This window comes from Somniosus microcephalus, unplaced genomic scaffold, assembly GCF_052327205.1.
Source record: "Somniosus microcephalus isolate GS21.2 unplaced genomic scaffold, FLI_Smic_1.0 unresolved_chr4, whole genome shotgun sequence".
Taxonomy (NCBI): Eukaryota; Metazoa; Chordata; class Chondrichthyes; order Squaliformes; family Somniosidae; genus Somniosus; species Somniosus microcephalus.
In genome coordinates this window covers 57,130,235-57,138,537 of record NW_028225182.1, presented here as the reverse complement: position 1 = coordinate 57,138,537, position 8,303 = coordinate 57,130,235, and positions in this window count along the sequence as shown.

Below are 8,303 nucleotides of genomic sequence, written 5' to 3'. Positions count from 1 at the left end.
AGGGGAATATCAATCAGAGGGAGCCGCACCCGGGCCCCCCCGAGCCGGCCCGGGCCCCCCAGAACCCGAGCCCAGAGCCAGAACCCCCCTCCCCGGAGCGGGGGTCCCCCAGAGCCCAGGTGCCCCGCCACTGACCCGCCCAGAAAGTGCGGAGGAAAGTTTGTGGAAAGTTTGTGAAGTTTGTTGCCGGGGGAGGGGAGAGGCCCCCGGGGACTCGGGGCTGGGACCGGGACCGGGCCCGGGCAGCGGGAGGTGGGAGCCAGCCCCCGGGCCCCAGCACAATCCCAGCACAGCACCAGCAGCCGCAGGGAGCCGGAGCCGGGCCGGAATGCCGGAGGGCGGCGGACAGACTGAGACTGGGGGCCGGAGACCGGAGACTCCACTTCGCTGATCACTCGCCCCTGGCCCGATCCCGAGGGCCCACCGACTGGGGTGAGCAGGGGCTGGGGTGGCCTGAGGCGGGGCTGTGCTGGGGGGGGGAGAGAGAGGGAAGGGGAGAGAGGGAGAGGGAAGGGGAAGGAGGGAAGGAGGAGAGAGGGAGAGAGGGAGAGCGAGAGAGGGAAGGAGAGAGAGGAGGGAGAGGGAGCGAGGGAGGGAAGGAGGGAGAACGAGCGAGGGAAGGAGAGCGAGGGAGGGAGAGAGAAGGGGAAAGAGAGAAGGGGACAGAGGGGGAAAGGGAGGGAGAGAGAAGGGGAAAGAGGGAGAGAGAAGGGGAAAGAGGGAGAGGGAAGGGGGAGAGAGAAGGGGAAGGAGGGAGAGAGAAGGGGAAGGAGAGAGAGAAAGGGGAAGGGGAGAGAGGGAAGGAGGGAGAGGGAAGGGGAGAGAGGGAAGGGGAGAGAGGGAGAGGGAAGGGGAAGGAGAAGGAGGGAGAGGGAAGGAGGGAGAGGGAAGAGAGGGAGAGGGAAGGAGGGAGAGGGAAGGAGGGAGAGGGAAGGAGGGAGAGGGAAGGAGGGAGAGAGGGAGAGAGGGAGAGCGGGAAGGAGAGAGAGGAGGGAGAGGGAGCGAGGGAGGGAAGGAGGGAGAACGAGCGAGGGAAGGAGAGCGAGGGAGGGAGAGAGAAGGGGAAAGAGAGAAGGGGACAGAGGGGGAAAGGGAGGGAGAGAGAAGGGGAAAGAGGGAGAGAGAAGGGGAAAGAGGGAGAGAGAAGGGGAAGGGGGAGAGAGAAGGGGAAGGAGGGAGAGAGAAGGGGAAGGAGAGAGAGAGAAGGGGAAGGAGAGAGAGAGAAAGGGCGAGAGGGAGAGGGAAGGGGGAGAGGGAAGGGGAAAGGGGGAGGGAGAGAGGGAAGGAGGGGGGAGAGAGGGAGGGGGGGGGGGAGGGAAGGAGAGAGAGGGAAGGAGAGGGAGAGAGAGGGAAGGAGGGAGAGGGAAGGGGAGAGAGGGAGAGGGAAGGAGGGAGAGGGAAGGGGAGAGAGGGAGAGGGAAGGAGGGAGAGGGAAGGAGGGAGAGAGGGAGAGAGGGAGAGGGAGCGAGGGAGGGAAGGAGGGAGAACGAGCGAGGGAAGGAGAGCGAGGGAGGGAGAGAGAAGGGGAAAGAGAGAAGGGGACAGAGGGGGAAAGGGAGGGAGAGAGAAGGGGAAAGAGGGAGAGAGAAGGGGAAAGAGGGAGAGAGAAGGGGAAGGGGGAGAGAGAAGGGGAAGGAGGGAGAGAGAAGGGGAAGGAGGGAGAGAGAAGGGGAAGGAGAGAGAGAGAAGGGGAAGGAGAGAGAGAGAAAGGGCAAGAGGGAGAGGGAAGGGGGAGAGGGAAGGGGAAAGGGGGAGGGAGAGAGGGAAGGAGGGGGGAGAGAGGGAGGGAGGGAAGGAGAGAGAGGGAAGGAGAGGGAGAGAGAGGGAAGGAGGGAGAGGGAAGGGGAGAGAGGGAGAGGGAAGGGGAGAGGGAAGGGGAGAGGGAAGGGGAAGGAGGGAGAGAGAAGGAGAGAGGGAAGGAGGGAGAGGGAAGGAGGGAGAGGGGAGAGAGGGAAGGAGAGAGGGGAGGGAGCGAGGGAGGGAAGGAGGGAGAACGAGCGAGGGAAGGAGAGCGAGGGAGGGAGAGAAGGGGAAAGGGGGAGGGAGAGAGGGAAGGAGGGGGGAGAGAGGGAGGGAGGGGGGGGAGGGAAGGAGAGAGAGGGAAGGAGAGGGAGAGAGAGGGAAGGAGGGAGAGGGAAGGGGAGAGAGGGAGAGGGAAGGAGGGAGAGGGAAGGGGAGAGAGGGAGAGGGAAGGAGGGAGAGGGAAGGAGGGAGAGAGGGAGAGAGGGAGAGCGGGAAGGAGAGAGAGGAGGGAGAGGGAGCGAGGGAGGGAAGGAGGGAGAACGAGCGAGGGAAGGAGAGCGAGGGAGGGAGAGAGAAGGGGAAAGAGAGAAGGGGACAGAGGGGGAAAGGGAGGGAGAGAGAAGGGGAAAGAGGGAGAGAGAAGGGGAAAGAGGGAGAGAGAAGGGGAAGGGGGAGAGAAGGGGAAGGAGGGAGAGAGAAGGGGAAGGAGGGAGAGAGAAGGGGAAGGAGAGAGAGAGAAGGGGAAGGAGAGAGAGAGAAAGGGCAAGAGGGAGAGGGAAGGGGGAGAGGGAAGGGGAAAGGGGGAGGGAGAGAGGGAAGGAGGGGGGAGAGAGGGAGGGAGGGAAGGAGAGAGAGGGAAGGAGAGGGAGAGAGAGGGAAGGAGGGAGAGGGAAGGGGAGAGAGGGAGAGGGAAGGGGAGAGGGAAGGGGAGAGGGAAGGGGAAGGAGGGAGAGAGAAGGAGAGAGGGAAGGAGGGAGAGGGAAGGAGGGAGAGGGGAGAGAGGGAAGGAGAGAGGGGAGGGAGCGAGGGAGGGAAGGAGGGAGAACGAGCGAGGGAAGGAGAGCGAGGGAGGGAGAGAAGGGGAAAGAGGGAGGGGGAAGGGGGAGAGAGAAGGGGAAGGAGGGAGAGAGAAGGGGAAGGAGGGAGAGAGAAGGGGAAGGAGAGAGAGAAAGGGCAAGAGGGAAGGGGGAGAGGGAAAGGGGGAGGGAGAGAGGGAAGGAGGGGGGAGAGAGGGAGGGAGGGAAGGAGAGAGAGGGAAGGAGAGGGAGAGAGAGGGAAGGGGAGAGAGGGAGAGAGAGGGAAGGGGAGAGAGGGAAGGAGGGAAAGGGAAGGGGAGAGGGAAGGGGAGAGGGAGAGGGAAGGGGAAGGAGGGAAGGGGAAGGAGGGAGAGAGAAGGAGAGAGAAGGAGAGAGGGAAGGAGGGAGAGAGGGAAGGAGGGAGAGGGAAGGAGGGAGAGGGGAGAGAGGGAGAGCGAGAGAGGGAAGGAGAGAGAGGAGGGAGAGGGAGCGAGGGAGGGAAGGAGGGAGAACGAGCGAGGGAAGGAGAGCGAGGGAGGGAGAGAGAAGGGGAAAGAGAGAAGGGGACAGAGGGGGAAAGGGAGGGAGAGAGAAGGGGAAAGAGGGAGAGAGAAGGGGAAAGAGGGAGAGAGAAGGGGAAAGAGGGAGAGAGAAGGGGAAAGAGGGAGAGAGAAGGGGAAAGGGAGAGAGAAGGGGAAGGGGGAGAGAGAAGGGGAAGGAGGGAGAGAGAAGGGGAAGGAGAGAGAGAGAAAGGGCAAGAGGGAGAGGGAAGGGGAAGGGGGAGAGGGAAGGGAAAGGGGGAGGGAGAGAGGGAAGGAGGAGGGGGAAAGGGAGAGAGAGAAGGGGAAAGAGGGAGAGAGAAGGGGAAAGAGGGAGAGAGAAGGGGAAAGAGGGAGAGAGAAGGGGAAAGGGAGAGAGAAGGGGAAGGGGGAGAGAGAAGGGGAAGGAGGGAGAGAGAAGGGGAAGGAGAGAGAGAGAAAGGGCAAGAGGGAGAGGGAAGGGGAAAGGGGGAGGGAGAGAGGGAAGGAGGGGGGGAGAGAGGGAAGGAGGGGGGAGAGAGGGAAGGAGGGGGGAGAGAGGGAAGGAGGGGAGAGGGGGAGAGGGAAGGAGGGAGAGAGGGAAGGAGGGGAGAGGGAAGGAGGGGAGAGGGAAGGAGGGAGAGAGGGAAGGAGGGGAGAGGGGGAGAGGGAAGGAGGGGAGAGAGGGGAGAGGGAAGGAGAGGGAGAGAGAAGGGGGAGAGGGGGAGAGAAGGGGGAAAGAGGGAGAGAGAAGGGGGAAAGAGGGAGAGAGAAGGGGAAAGAGGGAGAGAAGGGGAAGAGGGGGAGAGGGAAGGGGAAAGAGGGGGAGAGGGAAGGGGAGAGAGAAGGAGAGGGAAGGGGAGAGAGAAGGGGAAAGGGGAGAGAGAAGGGGAAAGAGGGAGAGGGAAGGGGAGAGAGGGAAAGGGGGAGAGGGAAGGGGAAAGGGGGAGAGGGAAGGGGAAAGAGGGAGAGGGAAGGGGAGAGAGGGAAGGGGAAAGAGGGAGGGGAGAGAGGGAAGGGGGGAGAGGGAAGGGGGAGAGAGGGAAGGGGAGAGAGGGAAGGGGAAAGAGGGGAAGGGGAAGAGGGAGCGGGAAAGGGGGAGAGGGAAGGGGAAAGGGGGAGAGGGAAGGGGAAAGAGGGAGAGGGAAGGGGGGCGAGGGAAGGGGGGCGAGGGAAGGGGAAGAGGGAGAGGGAAGGGGAAAGAGGGAAGGGGAAAGAGGGAAGGGGGAGAGGGAAGGGGGGAGAGGGAGAGGGAAGGGGAAAGAGGGAGAGGGAAGGGGAAAGAGGGAGAGAGAAGGGGAAAGAGGGAGAGGGAAGGGGAAAGAGGGAGAGGGAAGGGGAGAGAGGGAAGGGAAAGAGGGGAAGGGGAAGAGGGAGCGGGAAAGGGGGAGAGGGAAGGGGAAAGGGGGAGAGGGAAGGGGAAGGGGGGAGAGGGAAGGGGGGAGAGGGAAGGGGGGAGAGGGAAGGGGAAAGAGGGAGAGGGAAGGGGGGCGAGGGAAGGGGAAAGAGGGAGAGGGAAGGGGGAGAGGGAGAGGGAAGGGGAGAGGGAGAGGGAAGGGGAAAGAGGGAGAGGGAAGGGGAAAGAGGGAGAGAGAAGGGGAAAGAGGGAGAGGGAAGGGGAGAGAGGGAAGGGAAAGAGGGAGAGGGAAGGGGGGAGAGGGAAGGGGAAAGAGGGAAAGAGGGAGAGGGAAAGAGGGAGAGGGAAGGGGGGAGAGGGAAGGGGGAAGGGGGGAGAGAGAAGGGGGGAGAGGGAAGGGGGGAGAGGGAAGGGGAGAGAGGGAAGGGGAAAGAGGGAGAGGGAAGGGGGGCGAGGGAAGGGGAAAGAGGGAGAGGGAAGGGGGAGAGGGAGAGGGAAGGGGGAGAGGGAGAGGGAAGGGGAAAGAGGGAGAGGGAAGGGGAAAGAGGGAGAGAGAAGGGGAAAGAGGAGAGGGAAGGGGAGAGAGGGAAGGGGAAAGAGGGAGAGGGAAGGGGGGAGAGGGAAGGGGAAGAGGGAAAGAGGGAGAGGGAAAGAGGGAGAGGGAAGGGGGAGAGGGAAGGGGGAAGGGGGGAGAGAGGGAAGGGGGGAGAGGGAGAGAGAAGGGGGAGAGGGAAGGGGGGAGAGGGAAGGGGAGAGAGGGAAGGGGAAAGAGGAGGGGGAAAGAGGGAGAGAGTAGGGGGGAGAGGGAAGGGGGGAGAGGGAAGGGGAAAGAGGGAGCGGGAAGGGGAGAGAGGGAAGGGGAAGAGGGAGAGGGAAGGGGAAGAGGGAGAGGAAGGGGAAAGAGGGGAGAGGAGAAGGAGAGGGAAGGGGAGAGAGAGAAGGGGAAAGAGGGAGAGGAAGGGAGAGAGGGAAAGGGGGAGAGGGAAGGGGAAGGGGGAGAGGGAAGGGGAAAGAGGGAGAGGGAAGGGGAGAGAGGAAGGGGAAAGAGGGAAGGGGAGAGGGAAGGGGAAGGGGGAGAGGGAAGGGGAAAGGGGGAGAGGGAAGGGGGGAGAGGGAAGGGGAAAGAGGGAGAGGGAAGGGGAGAGGGAAGGGGAAAGAGGGAAGGGGGGAGAGGGAAGGGAAAGAGGGAGAGGGAAGGGGAGAGAGGGAAGGGGGGAGAGGGAAGGGGAGAGAGGGAAGGGGAGAGAGGGAAGGGGAAAGAGGGAGAGGGGGAAAGAGGGAGAGAGTAGGGGGGAGAGGGAAGGGGGAGAGGGAAGGGGAAAGAGGGAGAGGGAAGGGGGAGAGAGGGAAGGGGGAAGAGGGAAGGGGAGAGGGAAGGGGGGAGAGGGAAGGGGAAAGAGGGAGAGGGAAGGGAAAGAGGGAGAGGGAAGGGGAAAGAGGGAGAGAGAAGGGGAAAGAGGGAGAGGGAAGGGGAGAGAGGGAAGGGGAAGAGGGAGAGGGAAGGGGAGAGAGGGAAGGGGAAGAGGGGAAGGGGAAGAGGGAGCGGGAAAGGGGGAGAGGGAAGGGAAGGGGGAGAGGGAAGGGGGAGAGGGAAGGGAAAGGGGAGGGAAGGGGGAAGGGAGGGGAGAGGGAAGGGGAAGGGAGAGGGAAGGGGAAAGAGGGAGAGGGAAGGGGAGAGGGAAGGGAAGGGAGGAGGAAGGGGAAGAGGGAGAGGGAAGGGGAAGAGGAGAGGAGGGGAAGAGGAGAGGGAAGGGGAGAGAGGGAAGGGGAAAGAGGGAGAGGGAAGGGGGAGAGGGAAGGGAAGGGAGAGGGAAGGGGAAGAGGGAGAGGAGAGGGAAGGGGGAGAGAGGGAAGGGGAAAGAGGGAAGGGGAAGAGGGAAGGGGAAGAGGGAGAGGGAAGGGGGAGAGGGAAGGGGAGAGGGAAGGGGGGAGAGGGAAGGGAGGGAGAGGGAAGGGGGAGAGGGAGGGAGAGGGAAGGGAGGAGAGGAAGGGGAAAGAGGAGAGGAAGGGGAGAGAGGGAAGGGGGGAGAGGGAAGGGGGAGAGGGAGGGAAGGGGAAGGGGAGAGGGAAGGGGAAAGGGGGAGGGGGGAAAGGGGGAGAGGGAAGGGGGAGAGGGAAGGGGGAGAGGGAAGGGGAAAGAGGGAGAGGGAAGGGGAGAGGGAAGGGAGGAGAGGGAAGGGGAGAGGGAAGGGGAGGAGAAGGGAAGAGGGAGGAAGGGAGAGAGGGAAGGGGAGAGGGAAGGGGAAGGAGGAGAGGAAGGGAAGAGGGAGAGGGAAGAGGGAGAGGGAAGGGGAGAGAGGGAAGGGGAAGAGGGAAGGGGGAGAGGAAGGGAAAGAGGGAGGGAAGAGGGGAGGGAGAGGGGGAGAGGGAAGGGGAGAGGGAAGGAAGGGGAGAGGGAAGGGGAAGAGGGAGCGGAAAGGGGGAGAGGAAGGGGGAGAGGGAAGGGGGGAAGAGGAAGGGGAAAGAGGGAAGAGAGAAGGGAAGGAGGGAGAGGGAAAGGGGAGAGGGAAGGGGAAAGAGGGAGAGGGAAAGGGGAGAGGGAAGGGGAAGGAGGAAAGAGGGAGAGGGAAGGGGGAGAGAGGAAGGGGAAAGAGGGAGAGGGAAGGGGAGAGGGAGAGGGAAGAGGGAGAGGGAAGGGGAGAGGGAAGGGAAAGAGGGGAGAGGGAAGGGGAAGAGAGGGAGAGGGAAGGGGAAGAGGGAGGGGAAGGGAGAGGGAAGGGGGAGAGGGAAGGGGGGAGAGGAAGGGGAAGAGGGAGAGGAAGGGGAAGGGGAGAGGGAAGGGAAGAGGGAGAGGGAAGGAGGGAGAGGGAAGAGGAAGAGGAGAGGGAAGGGGGAGAGGGAGGGAAAGAGGGAAGGGGAGAGGGAAGGGGAAGGGGAAAGGGGAGAGGGAAGGGAAGAGGGAGAGGAAGGGGAGAGAGGGAAGGGGAGAGGGAAGGGGAAGAGGAGAGGAAGGGGAAAGAGGGAGAGGGAAGGGGAGAGAGGGGAGAGGGAAGGGAGAGAAGGGAGGGGAGAGGGAAGGGGAGAGAGAGGGAAGGAGGGAGAGGAAGGGAGGGGAGAGGGAAGGGAAAGGAGAGAGAAGGGAAGGAAGAGGGAGAGAGGGGAAGAGGGGAAGGAGGGAGAGGGAAAGGGGGAGAGGGAAGGGGAAAGAGGGAAGGAAGGGGAGAGGGAAGGGGGAGAGGGAGAGGGGAAGGGGGGAGAGGAAGGGGAAGAGGAGAGGGAAGGGAGAGGGAAGGGAAGAGGGAGAGAGGAAGGGAGGAAAGAGGAGAGGGAAGGGGGAAGAGGGAAGGGGAAGAGGGAGAGGGAAGGGGAGGAGAGGGGAAAGGCGGGAGAGGGAAGGGGGAAAGAGGGAGAGAAGGGGAGAGGGAAGGGAAGAGGGAAGAGGGAAGGGGGAGAGGAGGAAAGAGGGAGGGAAGAGGAAGAGGGAGAGGGAAGGGAGGAGAGGAGGGAGAAAGGGGGAGAGGGAAGGGAAAGAGGGAGAGGGAAGGGGGAGAGAGGGAAGAGGGAGAGAGGAGAGAGGGAAGGGGAGGGAGAGGGAAGGGAAAGAGGGAGAGGGAAGGGTGAGAGAGGGAAAGGGAGAAGAGGGAGAGGGAAGGGAGAGAGAGGGAAGGGGAGAAAGGAGGAGAGGGAAAGGAGGGAGAGGGAAGGGGGGAGAGGGAGAGAGGGGGAGAG